Raw genomic sequence first — 17,569 nt, 5'->3', positions numbered from 1 at the left:
ATATGGGAGTTCCAAGGATGAGTTCCAAGGAGAAAAATCAAATTATAATTGAAGGGGTGGCAGAAGCTTTAAGGGGAAATGAGAGCATGAATTGGTACTTAAAGCCTGTAGATAGATGGGATTATATGGAGAAGCAGTTATAAAAGGACAGAAGGCACAGATCTGAGAAAATGTGAGCACGTTCACATGACAGTAAGAAGGTAGAAAAGAAGAAAAAAAAGCTGAAAAGGAAAAAGAGACTTGATCCAGTGCTTTTTATAATACGGCCTGTAGATCCTGGGACTCTGGGACTGATTTTGAGATTCCTTTAGTTTAGTATAAAAATATTCTAAGCTTCTTTTTTTCAAGTCAACTAAAATTCTCTCTCCCTCCCTGTCTCTCTCTCTCTCGCTCTCACACGCGCACACACACACACACACACACACACTTACCCCATATATTTTGGATGATTTGGATGCTTATTTGGTACCCCAAATCACCAAGGAGTGTGCACTTTTTTTTTTTTTTTTACAATTTTACTACAGCCAGATAGTGCTATTATAATTGTAGTAGGTTGAGGGATGGGAAAAAAAAAAAAAAGACAACAATAGACGTATTTCTCAAGTGATATATTTGTACCAACTGAAGGCCAAATGATACCAGAGCATGCTGTAGAAACAAAGGTTCCTCAGAAGTAGAACAGACCCATGCCAACTCAGAGCACTCTACCATATCCATGACTTAGTGACTGAGTTTTGTCAAACATCTTTATCTTATCAAAGTTGTTAAGTTAAATTTTATTCATTTTATAGTCTTGTTTGTAATGAATTTGTAAACTGCTTTAGTTACACAGTTGCATGTGCAAAGGTTTATATTTAGTTTTATATTTGGACATATTTAAGTTGCATTATAATTACAATAATTCACGTCAACACTGGGGGTTCATCAGAATATTTTTCCTCCAAATGAAACACTGCCAAAAAAAAGGAGAGCCACTGAAAACGTTGAGCAGAACACAGGACAAAATAGTGTTTTAGGAATATTATTGATGTAATAATGATAGGCAAGCTGGTCTGCAAAAAAGGAATAAAAGACAGAATAACAAAGGCTTTTGAAACCATCTAGCAGGCTCACTGGACTTGGATGGCAGCACTAGAGAAAGAAGTAATGAATATAAGACATTTCCATACAAGAACTAACAGGACTAAACTGGACACAGAGTGTGAAGATGAAGGAATACAGGTTCTCTGAGTTCAAGTGACTGAAAGATGGACAGCATCTTTAAGAAGAAAACAACTAATAAAAACAAATTGATTAATCTCCTGGGGAAGGTCATCAAGATGGCATGATTGCCAGTTCACCAGTGAGCTGGACCCAGGCACTGGAGGGCTCCCCACCCCCGTCCCTACCCTTGGAATGTGGGTTCTGCTTGCCTTTCCTGCTCCCAGAGGCTGCTCCAAGGACACAGCCTTGAGATAATGATGCATAATACTGCAGGGTATGTGTGACTGAACTCAGTTAAGACCTCTATAGAAACTTTTTAAAGATTTGGCACGTGGGTGCAGGAATCCACTCGCCTTGCTGCTGCCTAAGACAAGCCTTGTATGTAAGTTTCCTTGCTTATTAAAACAGCCACCCACCAAACTATAGTGGCCTTCCTGTTTCTTCAGTCTCTCCCACCCCTCTGAGTTCAGGGGCCAGTTTCAGATTACATTCAGAAAGCTTCCAAGGATGTTATGAAACAACAATTAAGGAAAAAGATAGTGAAATATTTTGAACATAGAAACAGAATTTTAGAACAGAACACTGATCAGTATTTGAGAAGAGAGCATATCCAATGGCTAAAAATGATTGATGAATGAGTGAATAAACTCCCTACACAATATAGGTGATAAGGGATTGCATTCAAATAGCTAGACAGGTAGAGGGCTATAATGAAGTGTGCAGACAGGTTAGAGCTGAAATGATGAGAACAGAGGTCTGCTTGTTTGACAAAAGGAAGAGGAAAAGGAGGGGCAAAGATGGCGGAGGAGTAGGGGACCCTATTCCAACCAGTGCCCCAAATTTACTTTATCCGGCAAGGCTGGATATCTATCAGACCACTCTGAAAACCCATGAAATTGGCCTGAGATGTAAGAAGATAAGTCTGGATTTCTACAAACAGAATATCGCTGATGGTTGGTTTTGAGGTATAAAGTGGGGAGGCGTGATTCCACAGACAGATATCAGAAGATAAATGGAAGGGAGAGGGAACCGTGGGGATCCTGCACCACCGGTGAATGAAGTCTCCTGCGCTGGGGACAGGGCACAGACTCACAGACGGGTAGCAGTGGGGAAAGGACTTTAGGGCAGTGCCCCGGACTGAAACCAGGAGCAGCAGGGCCCCACCTGCAAACTGGGGCAGCTGGCGGTTTTAGAAGCACAAAGGGCAGAGAGGTGCCTGGATCTGGAAGCGAGGGCTGGGAGTGCTGCTGAGGGGCGCAAAACCCAGGACGCTGTGGTTTTAGAAGCACAGACAGAAACGGAGACAGTGTGGCCTAGAGAGCTCACTGAAGAACAGACTGAGATCTCTCTGCTCTGAGGCAGAGGGTTGGAAACAGTCACTTCTGCTCTGACTCTTGGAAGAGACGTGGAAAGCTGCCAGGGAAAGCCGCCAGAGAACAAAAGACCCTGAAAACCGGTTTTCACTGAGCCCATTCCCCCCCACAGGGGGCAGGGCAACTCTGCCCAAACAGGGTTGCCTGAGTGACAGTGCGGCAGGCCCCTCTCCCAGAAGACAGGCTGGGAGAACAAGAGACCGACAACCCTAAGGTCCCTATAAAGCAGGTGCATCATTTTTGGGCTGTGGTCAATAATTTGGACTCTGTACATTCCCTCAACAACCACTCAACAGAATGACAAAGAGAAGGAACCCCCCAAATAGGAAAGACCCAGAGATTGTGACTTCTGCCATAGATTTACAAATGGACATTAGATATAAGCAAGATGTCGGAAATAGACTTCAGGGTAACAGTTATAAAGATGATAGCTAGAATGGAGAAATTGATTAATGGCAACATAGAGTCTCTAAGGGCAGAAATGAGAGCTGAACGGGCAGAACTTAAAAATGCTATCAACAAGAGCCAGTCTAATCTAGGTACACTAACAGCTAGGGTAAACGAGGCAGAAGAACGAATTAGTGATCTAGAAAACAAACTGATAGAAAAGAAGGAAAATGAGGAGGCCTAGCATAAGTGACACCATGAAACGTTGCAACATCAGAATTATTGCGATCCCTGAGAAGGAGAGAGAGAGAGGACTAGAAGATATATTTGAGCAAATTGTACCGAAGAACTTCGCTAATCTGGGGAATGAAACAAACATTCGTGTCCTAGAGGCAGAGAGGACCCCTCCCAAGATCAAGGAGAACAGACCAATGCCCCGGCATGTAATAGTAAAACTCACAAATCCTAGAACCAAGGAAACCATCTTAAGGGCGGTTAGGGGGAAGAGATTCCTTACGTAAGGAGGGAAAAACATCAGAATAACGTCAGACCTATCCACAGAGACCTGGCAAGCCAGAAAGGCCTGGCAAGACATATTCAGAGTACTAAACGAGAAGAACATGCAGCCAAGAATACTTTATCTGGCAAGGCTGTCATTTAAAATGGATGGAGAGATGCAGAGCTTCCAGGACAAGCAGAAACTGAAAGAATATGTGGCTATTAAGCCAGCCCTGCATGAAATATTAAGGGGGGGTTCTATAAAAGAAGAAAGACCCCAAGACTGATATAGAACAGAAATTTACAAGAGACAATCTATAGAAACAAGGACTCCATAGGCAACATGATGACAATAAATTCATATCTGTCAATAATCACTCCGAACGTGAATGGCCTAAATGTTCACAAAAAAACGGCACAAGCCTGCAGACTGAATAAAAAGACAGGACCCATTCATATGCTGTCTACAAGACACTCATTTTGAACCTAAAGATACATCCAGACTGAAAGTGAAGGATGGAGATCCATCTTCCATGCCAATGGACCTCAAAAGAAAGCTGGAATAGCAATTCTCGTATCAGACAAATTAGATTTTAAACTAAAGATTGTACTTAGAGACACAGAAGGACACTATATCATTCTTAAAGTGTCTATCCAGCAAGAAGATCTAACAATCGTAAATATCTACATCCCCAACATGGGAGTAGCCATCTACATAAGCCAACGGTTAACCAAAAAAAAGAGTCATATTGACAACAGTATGTTAATTGTAGGAGACCTCAATACTCCACTCTCAGCAATGGACAGATCATCTAAGCAGAAAATCAACAAAGAAATAAGAGCTTTGAATGACACGCTGGACCAGATGGACCTCATAGATATATACAGAACATTCCAGCCTAAAACAACAGAATACTCCTTCTTCTCGAGCACACATGGAACTTTCTCCAGAATAGACTACATACTGGGTCACAAATTAGGTTTCAACTGATACCAAAAGATTGAGATTATTCCCTGCATATTCTCAGATCATAATGCTTTAAAACTGGGACTCCATCACAAGAAAAAATTTGGAAGAAATTCAAACACTTGGAAGCAAAAGACCACTCTGCTCAAAAATGTTTGTTTGTGTCAACCAGGAAATCAAAGAACTTAAACAATTCATGGAAACCAATGAGAATGAAAACACATCAGTCCAAAACCTATGGGATACGGCAAAGGTGGTATCACTCAAAAAAAAAAAACAGAAAAATCCCAAATTCACCAGCTAACTCTACATCTTAAAGTACTAGAGAAAAAGCAACAAACAATGCCTAAGCCATGTGTTAGAAGAGAAAAAATTAATATTAGAACAGAGATCAATGAATTAGAAACCAGAAATACAGTAGAGCAGATCAACAAAACTAGAAGCTGGTTCTTTGAAAGAATTAATAAGACTGATAAACCACTGACCAGACTTATCCAAAAGAAAAAAAAAAGGACCCAAATTAATAAAATTATGAATGAAAGGGGAGAGATCACAACTAACACCAAGGAAATAGAAACAGTTATTAGAAATTATTGTCAACAACTCTATGGCAATAAATTAAGCAACCTGGAAGAAATGGATGCCTTCCTGGAAACCTATAAACTGCCAAGACTGAAACAGGAAGAAATTGACAACCTGAATAGGCCAATAACCAGTAACGAGATTGAAGCAGTGATCAAAAACCTCCCAAAAAACAAGAGTCCAGGGCCTGATGGATTCCCTGGGGAATTCTACCAAACATTCAAAGAAGAAATAATACCTATTCTCCTGAAGCTGTTTCAAAAAATAGAAAAAGTAGGAAAGCTTCCAGACTCATTCTGTGAGGCCAGCGTTAGCTTGATCCCCAAACCAGGCAAAGACCCCATCAAATGGGAGAATTTCAGACCAATATCCCTGATGAATATGGATTCCAAAATCCTCAACAAAATCCTAGCTAATAGGTTCCAACAATACATTAAAAGGATCATCCACCACGACCAAGTGGGATTTATCCCCCGGATGCAATGGTGGTTCAACATTTGCAAATCAATCAATGTGATAGAACACATTAATAAGAGGAGGGAGAAGAACCATATGGTCCTCTCAATTGATGTGGAAACATAATTTGACAAAATACAGCATCCTTTCCTGACTAAAATCTTCAGAGTATAGGGATAGAGGGAACATTCCTCATGCTCATAATATCCATCTATGAAAAACCCACAGCAAATATCATCTTCAATGGGGAAAAGCTGAGAGCCTTTCCCTTAAGATGAGGAACACGACAAGGATGCCCACTCTCGCCACTACTGTTCAACATAGGACTAGAAGTCCTAGCAACAGGAATCAGACAACAAAAGAAATAAAAGGTATTTAAATTGGCAAAGAAGTCAAACTCTCTTCGCAGATGACATGATACTTTATGTGGAAAACCCAAAAGACTCCACCTCCAATTACTAGAACTCATATAGCAATTCAGTAATATGGCAGGATACAAAATCAATGCACAGAAATCAGTTGCTTTCTTATACACGAACAATGCAACTGTAGAAAGAGAAATTAGAGAAACGATCCCATTTACAGTATAACCAAAAACCATAAGAGACCTCGGAGTAAACCTAACCAAAGAGGTAAAGGATCTATACTCTAGGAACTATAGAATGCTCATGAAAGAAATTGAAGAAGACACACAAAGATGGGAAAACATTCCATGCTCATGGATCAGAAGAATAAACATTGTTAAAATGTTGATGCTGCCCAGAGCTTCTACACCTTCAACGCCATCCTGATCAAAATACCAATGGCATTTTCCAAAGTGCTGGAAAAAACAATTCTAAAATTTGTATGGAATCAGAAAAGATCCTGAATCACCAAGGAAATGTTGAAAAAGAAAAACAAAGCTGGGGGCATCACGTTGCCTGATTTCAAGTTATATCAGAAAGCTGTGATCACCAAGACAGCATGGTACTGGCACAAAAACAGACATATAGACTAGTGGAACAGAATAGAGACCCCAGATAGGGACCCTCAACTCTATGGTCAAATAATCTTTGACAAAGCAGGAAAAACTATGCAATGGAAAAAAGACAGTCTCTTCAATAAATGGTGCTGGGAAAATTGGACAGCTATTACAGAAGAATGAAACTCAACCATTCTCTTACACCATACACAAAGATAAACTCAAAATGGATGAAAGACCTCAATGTGAGACAGGAATTCATCAAAATCCTAGTGAAGAACTTAGGCAGTAACCTCTTTGACGTTGGCCACTGCAACTTCTTTCAAGACATGTCCCCAAAGGCTAGTGAAACAAAAGCAAAAATGAACTTTTGGGACTTCATCAAGATAAAAAACTTCTGCACAGCAAAGGAAACAGTCAACAAAACGAAGTGGCAATTCACGGAATGGGAGAAGATTTTTGCAAATGTCACTACAGACAAAGGGCTGATATTGAAGATCTAAAAAGAACTTCTCAAACTCAACACCCAAAACACAAATAATCAAGTCAAAAAATGGGCAGAAGACATGAACAGACACTTCTCAAAAGAAGACACAAATGGCTAACAGACACATGAAAAAAATGTTCATCATCATTAGCCATCAGGGAAATTGAAATCAAAACCAAATTGAGATACCACCTTACACCAGGTAGAATGGCAAAAATTGACAAGGCAAGAAACAACAAATGTTGGAGAGGTTGTGGAGAAAGAGGAACCCTCTTCCACTGTTGGTGGGATTGCAAGTTGGTAGAGCCACTTTGGAAAACAGTGTGGAGGTGCCTCAAAAATTTAAAAATAGAGCTACCCTATGACCCAGCAATTGCACTCCTGGGTATTTACCCCAAAGACACAGATGTAGTGAAAAGAAGGGTCATATCCACCCCAATGTTCATAGCAGCAATGTCCACAATAGCCAATCTGTGGAAAGAGCCGAGATGCCCTTCAACAGATGATGGATAAAGAAGATGTGGTCCATATATACAATGGAATATTATTCAGCCATTAGAAAGGATGAAAACCCAACTTTCGCATCAACATGGATGGGACTGGAGATTATACTAAGTGAAATAAGTCAAGCAGAGGAAAGTCAATTATCATATGGTTTCACTTATTTGTGGAACATAAGGAATAGCATGGAGGACATTAAGAGAAGGAATGGAAAAATGAAGGGGAGGAAATCAGAGGGGGAGACGAACCATGAGAGACTATGGACTCCGAGAAACAAACTGAGGGTTTTAGAGGGGAGGGGGGTAGGGGGATGGACTAGCCCGGTGATGGGTATTAAGGAGGGCACATATTGCATGGAGCACTGGGTGTTATATGCAAACAATGAATCATGGAACACTACATCAAAAATAATAATGTAGTGTATGGTGAGTAACATAACATAATAAAAATAAAATAATAAAGAGGGAAGAAAACACAAAACAAAAATCCTGGTAGGAATGAGTTTTCAGAAATTATTTAAAGTTTAGAAATTAAAGAATGAAAATGAATAAAGAAAGATATATAGAGATGTATATGCAAATAAAGAAGAAAAATATTACAGGAGTATCACCATATCAAACAGAGAGGAAAATCTTAGAACAGAGGGATAGTCAAGAATTAAAGGAGATTAAGGACTCTGGGAGTGCAGATAAAGCCTTCAGCATAAGCAGGAGTATGTTGACATTAAAGACATTTGAGAAAGTTGTAGCAACAGAGTGTTAGGAAAAAGAAGTTAGATAACCCACTAAAAATCTGCACCAAAGACTCAGATGATAATGGATATGAGAATGTTAACCAAAATTCCAAATCTTTAATCAACAGAAAAATATTAGTTAGGAAAGAAAGAAGTAAATTAACAATTACTGAGGACTGAACTCTTTAATATGAATTTATACCATTTAATCCTTAAAACAACACTCTTAAACAGAGGCTACTATTCCACTACACAGATGAGAATATATCAGGTTTTGGAGGATAGATAACTTGCCTGAAATCATAAAGTATTGTATCTCCAAATCTCACTGTCTTTCTACAAGTTTAATAAGAAAAAAGAAATGCATATGTAGAAGCCAGGTATGTAAAATTCACTGGACAATATAACTCCCTAAGGCAAGGACCATGATCATTTTAGTTCTCATTGTATCTCCTGTGCCTAGCACAATTCTGGCATGTAGTAGGTGTTGAACAAATACTGTTCACTGAATTAAGAAATAACCAAAGAGACATACAATCATAGCTCTGCTTGATGCAAACCCAAGTAACTCTAAGGCTCTTCAGAATACAATTTGAAAATACTGGCAAATTACAAAGGGGTAATTAAAGTTAGAGAGAGTGAAAAGGATTATTTAAAAATATTGGCTTAGTGATCTGAGAAAAAAAAAGTTCATACTTACTTCATGCCACATACAAACAGTAATCCAAAATGAAGTTAAGGTAAATGTAAAAGAAAAAAAAAAAAACAATTGATTAGAGAAATATATTGGTGGCTATTTTCTTCTCATGATAAAGGTAGCCTTTTAAAATATATAAAGCAAAAAAAGAAAGAGAGAGAGTTCTGTTTCTGCTATGACTGAGTAGCTCCTATTGGAATAACCTTCCCTCAGATAACAACTATAAACTCCAGAAAAAACATAAAAACACAACCACCTGGAGGCACTGAGTGGGATCCCTGTTTTTGCAGTGGTCAGCTTGAGGGAAAGCCACAGTCTGCACTAAAACTCTGACTGAAGGCCCACAGAATTAGCAAACTTAAAGAACTAGAAGATAAGGTTTAGGCAACCACAGACACTGGAAAGTAAGTAGAAAGATAATCCCAGAAAAAAGAAAATCCAGAGAGGAAAACCTGACTTCTGTGTATCAATGTTGCTCAAATCTTGGGAAAACTGAAGCATTCATACATGGAGCAGACTCCCAAGAAGCCCAGCGAAGATGAAAAGAACTGAATGGAGTTTTGAGTTACTACCCACCAAAGTGGAAACAGGGATTTCTGATCAATTCAGCAAGTTTACTGGTTGTATTTAAAATACCAATATATCTTTGAAGAAGTGACATCTAGAATTTTGTAATATCTCATTCACAATATTCAGGAGATGATCCAAAATTATTTGATGTATGAGGACACAAAAAAACATGACTATCCCCAAGACAAAAGAGAATCAATGAAGACCAACCTCGGATGACCCAGATGTTACAATTAAAAAACAAAGATTTTAAAGTAACTGTTATAACTGTTTAATGAATAAAAGAAAAATACACTCAAAATATATGAAAAGATAGGAAATGTCAACAGGGATTAAGAACTGCAAAAAGAATCAAATGAAAAATACAATATCTGAGCTACAAAATTCAGAATAGAGACTTAAGAGTAGAAGAAATTTCAATGTAGAATGAGTCAAACAATCTGAAAAGAGATCAACAAAATTTATCCCATTTGAAGAAAGGATAGACAATTTTTTAAAAACAATGAACAGGGTAGCAGGATGAAACAATACCAAAAAGTCTAATATATATGTAATTGGAGCCTAAAATAAGACAGAAAATATTTAGAAATCTAATGGCTGAATTTTTCCAAATTTGCTGACCTATTGAATCTAAATTTATGCTTTTTACCAATCACAAGCAGAATTTTTTTAAGTAAAGAAAACCACCACGCACATCATCATCCAGCTGCTAATAATCAAAAATAAAGAAACTCTTGAGAGCAGCCAGAGAAAATGACTCATTGTATATAGGGAATAACAATTTCAATGACTGCTGACTTCTCATAAGAAAAAGGGAGGCTAGTAGACAGCTGAACATTTTTAATGTGCTAAAAGAAAAACAAACTGTCAACTTGAAATTCTATGCCCAGCACTTCAAGAATCACAGTAAAATAAAGACACTTTGAGATAAAAGAACATAAAGGAATTTGTTTTCACCAAACTCCTACTTCAAGAAATGTTAATAGAAGTTACTTAAATTGAAGGAAAATGAAACAAGATTAAAAATAGGATCTTCAGGAGAAATAAGTATAATTAAAGGTAAATATGTGGGTAAATACAAAAAGTATGTTTTCCTCTTAATTTCTTGAAAATACATATGCCTGATTAAAGCAAAAATTTTAACATTGTATTATGGTTTTAAAATGTATGTGAATGTAATACATATTAGAAATATAACACAAACCAGGTAGAGGGAGAAAATGGACCTTTATAACTGAAAAATTTCCACATTTTATGTGAAGTAATAAAATTCAATACATTTTAAATAGACTGAAAATTCAGGAGGTATACTCAAATAAGCTGCATCAACATTACCAGGAACCAGTTAGAAGTGCAAATTCTCAGGACCAATGCTGGATCCAATGAATCAGAATCTCAGTGAGTATAGACCAGAAATCATTGTTTTAATAGACCCTCCATGTAATTCTGTTATACACTGAAATTTGAGATCCAAAGTCCTTGTGTAACCACTAAAAAAAAGACGAAGAAAGAAAGAAAAGATTTATACCTAAAAGGCCAATGAATAAATTAAAATGGGATTCTTAGAAATATCAATTAATCCAAAAAAAGAAAAGATAAAGATCAAAAATGGGGGAGGGGAGAATAGAAAACAAATAATAAAATAGTAATCCTAAAACCAATCATAATTACATTAAATGTTAGTGAACTAAAAATTCCCATTTAAGGCAGAGATTTTAGATAAATTAACAAAATAAGATCCAATTATATGCTATCAACGGAAAACCAATTTTAAATATAAAGACATAGGTAGGTTGAAAATAAATGATGGAAAAAGATACCATGCAAACAATAGGTATAAGAAAGCTGAAGTGGTTATATTAATTCCCGATAAAGGAGAATTTATAATGTCCTAAGAAGATAAATGCCCTAAGAGACATTTGGAAGACAGTACTTTAGACAGAGAGCTGGAGGAAGATGGATGTTCGTGACAAACAGAGCACTGAGCAAAGGTACAGAGATATAAAGCAGGGATGGTTCTTCTGGTGGAGGGGAAATCAGACAGGAGAGAAGGCAGGGGAGGTGGCAGAAGACATATGACAGAAGTACTTATAGACCGTATTTAGAGGTTTGTTTGGGTTTTATCCAATAGGCCAGTTCTCACAACTTTTGGTCTCATGGACACGTTAGCTTTTAGAAATTATTAAAGACTCTTTTAAAAAGTTTGTATTTATATAGATTATATCTATCAAAATTTATTATGTATAAATGAACAAATTTAAGAAAATTAAGAAAATTCTTAAATATTTATTAATTTCAATACAACAAAAATTCTTTACATGGTGACATAAATAATATTTTGTGAGAAAAATGACTAGATTTTCCAAAAAAAATTAATGAGTGGCATTGTTTTCCATTTTCAAAAATCTCCTAATGTCTAACTTAATAGAAAGCAGCTGCGTTCTTACATCTGTTTCAGCTTTCAATCTGCTGCTATGTGTTGTTTTGGTTAAAGTATATTTAGTTAGAAAATAGTGAAGTATTTTAATAGCCTTTAATATAAATGTATACATTCTTCTTTATCTGACAAATGGTATTTCTTAAAAGCTCACTGTATCATATAATTTCAAACTTCTACCAATGAACTTTTTTTTTTTTACTCTGTTACGTTAAAATCCACTGGTCTATGGTATAATTTGGAAGAATCTTTTACCCATGCGTGATTTTATAATACCACATACTGATCATTTGGAAACTATTAGTTCACTGAGTTATGCAGATCTTCCAAATGCTGACTATTTTCATTACAGTAGTACATCAGGAAAAAAAATCACATTTGTTAACATCACCACCAATTTCATCAGAATAGTCTGTAAGTTATTAGGCAACTGTCAAGCTTAAGGTGGTAAATACAGTTTGCAAGATCCTAATTATGATTTTCATTTGCATTTTACCTTCTTCGGGATTTTTATCTTTGGCAACAACTTTTGTCGGTCATCATTTCTTTGAAATAATAGGCCTACTTATTTCAAGAAAAACTCATGCCAAATGCCCAACTTTGAAGAAGCATACTTTGTCAGTCATTCTTTCAAGTAAACATGACATTCCATGGAAAAGCCATCTAGTTGAGCTCACAACTCAAACAACTATACAAGTACTTTTCCTAAAGATCGCATTATATTTCAGTATGGAGCAGAAGTGTTTTATATATACTTCCCATTTCTTCACACACAATAGTAAAAAGACATATACTTGAAGGTCAAGAATTAATAAAATTAATAATTTTCACTGCTTTATCAAGGACGTTCTTAAGTGAAAGTGGTTTTTCCTGCAAGCACATGATAGTTAAAAATACAGTGACTACTAGTCCATAGTACAGTTTGCTACCACTATCTTCATTTTGCTAAGGCACCAGCAGTTTGATCTACCACTGGTTTTGCACCATTAGTGCAAATGTCACCATATTTTAAAAGGCAAATAAACTGATTATTTTTATGAAAATAGATCTGATCTCACAGGTACCTCAAAGGGTCTTATTTTTTATAAAGAAAATGCTTTACATGATTACATAAGAATCCTGATCTAAATATGGAAGCAATATTAAGCCCCAGGCATTAACCAATACAAATAGACAATCTACATCTATTATAAATCTATAATCACATTAAACCATGCCCCGTGAAATGTATCACTTGAACATAATAATTCTATTCACAGATAAACCACTAAAAAAGATAGTTCAAGTAACATTGCCATTCTGCCAAGAACAGTCAGACATGAGTCAAGGATATTGCTTTTTTTATATTCAGTTGGTTATGTGTGGAGGCAGGATAGAGAGGCATTTAAGAAACCTGTTCTGTGTTTAACAGCTTGAAACAACAAACTGTCAATAACCATATGTCCTTTACTTTGTTCTAGATAGAAAATGTTCAGATGACTGAACAAATAACAATAACTATGTAAATGAAGTAGCAAAAAGAAAAAAAAAGTAAAATTGCATGCCATGAAGCAAACAAGTTCAAAAGGGTCAAACAAAGCAGACTCCTTTTTTTATTTGGTTGGTGTTTGCATAACTAATTTGCTTTTTAATGGTTTGCTTATAACTCCATGAATGCGCTTAAATTTTTTGAACGTCAAATCACCTCTCCATCTCCACTCCCAGTGCCTTAGTTCACATCCCTATACCTTTCATTTGGATTGTTCAAAAGCCTCTTAACAAGTGGCCACGCTGTATCAAATCATCAATATTAGAGATCTATTGCTTTGTTTTTCTAAAAACTCTTGCTTCTCCTGGAATTAGAAGCCCCCATCCTATTTTAGAAAAACTGATCTCACTAGTCATTTGATTGGAAAGGGAGTTGCCTGCCATCTTCCTATACTACTCTATGACTGTGGTCTCCAGCATGTAGTCAAGAGGTGGCAGCAGACCTATTAGCCCTCTCCTAGGGCCAGAGTAATGCACATAGGGATGGGCCTGTCATTGGCAAAAGCCAATCAGAGTCCTTCCCTGAGACTTTTTTTTTTTTTTTTAACTAGAACCAGGGAAAAAAACACTCTCCACTACATTCATAAGTACGTGAGCCCTGCACTGCTGGCAATGTCCCTCTCTCCCAAGGTGCTTGGCAAAGCTTATCTAAGAACATGAAGCTGACAGTCAAGAGAAGTAAATATAAAATCCAGAGAGGAGAGATGTTAACCAAGTCTCTGTTTAGAGTCCTCCCTAAGCCTAGAGCAGTCTCTTCCTTTCTTCCAGCAGAATAGTTAAATGAGAGAGAATTAGGGGATTTGAGCTAGAATTCTATCAGCTGCATTAACAGTGTCTTCATTAGACCACCTTACTTACATAAGAGAGGCTATACTGCAGCCTGAGAAAGAAAGTTGTAGTAGGAAGGATGGAAAAAGAAGAAACAGTTTAAAAAAAAAAAAAAGGTGTGGTATTCCAATGTGTGATAAAAGAGGATTTATAGACAACAATAAATCTCCTGGGGAAAATCCTAGGCATGGCCAAATGATCAATAAGTGGGATTAGAAGATGATTCCTCCCTCTGTCCACAAACTTCATAAAATGATCATGGTTGGAGAGCATAAGAGAAGAAACTGATACTATTCAGGTACACTGAAGTTCAAATAGTATTTTTAGAAATAATAGACTTAACCATTTAAATTAAAACTGGCTTAAAAAGAATTAATTAATTAATTAAAACTGGCTTGTACCAAATAGGGAAACAAAAACGCAAGGCAACTGAACAAAACAGGCACTTTAACACCAATTGGTATCAATAAGCAAAAAGGCAGAGCAAAACTTTTCACACTAAATTTTCACATTAAATCATATGACACGGTGGGTACCACTTGGAAGAAAACAAACTGGCACCAGGCTTATATGATCCAGGATGGATGCACAGGTGTCAGAAAAAGGTATCCCAAGTCACCAAAGCAGGTATAATGAGGTACAGATATAATGAGGTGCTAAAATAATGTCCAAGACTTATTTGGGTATGGAAGCAGCAACATTATGAAAGTCTTGGGAATTGGGACAAGCTTCTCCCAAGAATTATTATGAAAACCCAGATTGAATCTAAAGTGGAAACAAAAATAAAGATGGGATTTTTTCAGTTTTAAATAAATATATAAGTTGTATTTTTTGGGGAAATCTATTGTTTCTCCCTCTGACCTGGTATTTGATCAGGGTCAATAAACCAATGTTAGCAGATCTGCCTTGATTTGGTTCTGTTACCTATCATCATCACCCCTAAAAGGAAGAGCACTTAGGAAGGCAGCCCTTAAGAGCTGAATTAGGATTATATTGCTCAAAACAGTCCAGAGTTAAAAATGAGTTATTCTCTCTCTCCTTACAGTTGCCAAGGAAGGGTAAAACCTCCCACAGTATGGCATAGAAGAGGAAGATTATCAATACCTACACATGAGATATTTGGCCAGGGGCTAAGTATCAATTTGCTCTCTAGGCCACAGATGTTTACATCTTGGCAAATAATCCAGTTTGAAAAGCTCTCTCCTTGGCCTATCTCAATTTAACCTCTATATGGTCTCAGTTTCTTTCCTCATTTGTAAAAAGTATAGTTCCTCCCTCATAGGTATGTAATGAGGATTAAACGTGTCTTTATATGTAAAATTCTTAGACCAGCCAATGGCACACAATAGCACTATTAGGTAATGTTAGCAGTCATAGATAAGAATAGTCACAAGTGAATTAGTGTAAATTCAGCTGAATACATAGCTTTGCTTACAGAATTAGCATGAATCTAATTTTAGCAGTTCTGTTAAAATGCAAGCATTTTATACCTCCCATTTCACAAGGGAACACTGTGCTGCCAAGACATCTCAAGGAGGCTGATGCTAGTGTCCAGGTCATCACACCTAATGAGATGGCTGCACTGATGGATGAGAAATAGGTAACCAGGGCCACAGCAACACCAGCTCCAGGCACCACAGAGCCTGACAGACCCACTGGTTCTCAAGAGAAGAAAAGCCATGGTTGTAGAAGCCAGCAGTACCTGGCAAACACAGTGATTCATGCTAGAAGTAAATCTGAGCAAGAAAAGAAGGAAGAAGGAGGTCCTCACTTGGGAGCTGACACGTGCTCTCTCTTCCACTATCTCTCTTCCACTGTTTCGTCTTTTTCCACCCTTCCTACTACAACCTTTCTTTCTCAGGCTGCAGTCTATCCTGTCTTATGTAAGTAAGGTGGCTAATGAGGACACTGTTAGCGCAGCTGATAGAAACCCAGCTCGAATCCCCTAATTCTGATATAGTGAACAAAATCAAAATGCCAAAGGGGGGTAGCAATATTAACAATGAACAAAATAGAAGTCAGGGGAAAAAATATCTTAGGATATTTTTAAAAAAGTAAAACTAGAATATCACAAATCTATATGCACAGAATATATGACACATTATTAATAAAGAAAAATAATATCAGAAGTAAAGAAGAGATAAATAGAAACATAGCATTCTCAAACTTTTGCAGACTCAATAAAAAATATTATAAATAGAAGATTTTTTAAAGATTAAGCATAATTTAAACATCCCACCAACATAACTATAATAAATAAAAATTATATTGGCCATTTTATTTGACTAACATACAATAAAATGAGAAAATATCCAGAAAAGTTAACAACAAAACTCAAAATCTTGGGAATTTAGAAGTACTCTCCTAAAGAATGATTGGAACAGTGTTGATTGACACAAGAATAAATATCAGAGTAACAAATCAGAAGAAACCATACCAAATCAAACAATAACATTTAGGAGTTAGAATATAATGAACTGGGTAATCTCATATACACACCACTATGGAAGCACTTGACACCCTCTTTCTGGAAGATAAATTGGGGTTTACCAAAAACTTTAAAAATTTATCATTTGATATAAGAATTGCATCTCTTGAAATTATTGTAAGGATAAGTAAGAGATCCACAAGGATTTACACAGGAAAAGACTAATCATAGAAGTATTAATAATAACATTTTAAAATTTTTAAATAATAAAGCAAGGAAAAGGTAAAGAGGAGTACATTCCTACAACTATTATTCAGATTTTAAAATGTTTTCAAATATTATTTAATTGCACAGAAAAAAGGTACAATATAAACTTATATAAATAGGATAATTCCTATTCATTTTATGAAAATAGTATTACCTTAATACCAAAAGCAGACAAAGTACAAAAACTATGGAGCTACATATCAATAATGAATATAGTTGTAAAAATCCTTAACAAAATATTAGCAAATCAAATTCAGCAATATATATAAAGAACTATACATCATGACCAAGTGAGGTTTATTTCAAGAATGCAAGCCTGGTTCATTGTTCAAAAAAAATTAATAAATGTAATCTGCTATATTAACAGGCTTAAGGAAGAAAAAATCACATGATCATATCAACTGATCCAGAAAAAAAATTTTTTAAATTCAACACCTATTCATGATCAAAACTCTCAGAAAAATAGGAATAGAAGGGAACTTCCTGAACTTCATAAAGAGCATCTACAAAAAAACTAAAGCTAACCTTATGCCTAACGGTAAAAGGCAAGATTGCCCATTCTCATTGTTCTTATTCAATATAGTGTCAGAAGTTCAAGCCAGAATTGAACATAATAATAAAAAAATAATAAAGTTATCTGAATATCAAAAAAAAAGTTCAAGCCAGC

At 36.4% G+C, this 17,569-nt stretch overlaps 1 protein-coding gene across 6 annotated transcripts in view; it reads right to left on the bottom strand.

Annotated features, from left to right (window-relative positions):
- The window catches only part of NME7 (NME/NM23 family member 7), a 273,064-nt gene that overhangs the window by 153,513 nt on the left and 101,982 nt on the right, over window positions 1-17,569 (bottom strand). The window lies entirely within an intron of this gene.

This window comes from Mirounga angustirostris, unplaced genomic scaffold (genome assembly GCF_029215605.1).
Source record: "Mirounga angustirostris isolate CCGP_5_RB_7025 unplaced genomic scaffold, mMirAng1.0.hap1 SCAF_6, whole genome shotgun sequence".
NCBI classification, from domain to species: Eukaryota; Metazoa; Chordata; class Mammalia; order Carnivora; family Phocidae; genus Mirounga; species Mirounga angustirostris.
This window is presented reverse-complemented; position numbering and strand designations above follow the sequence as displayed.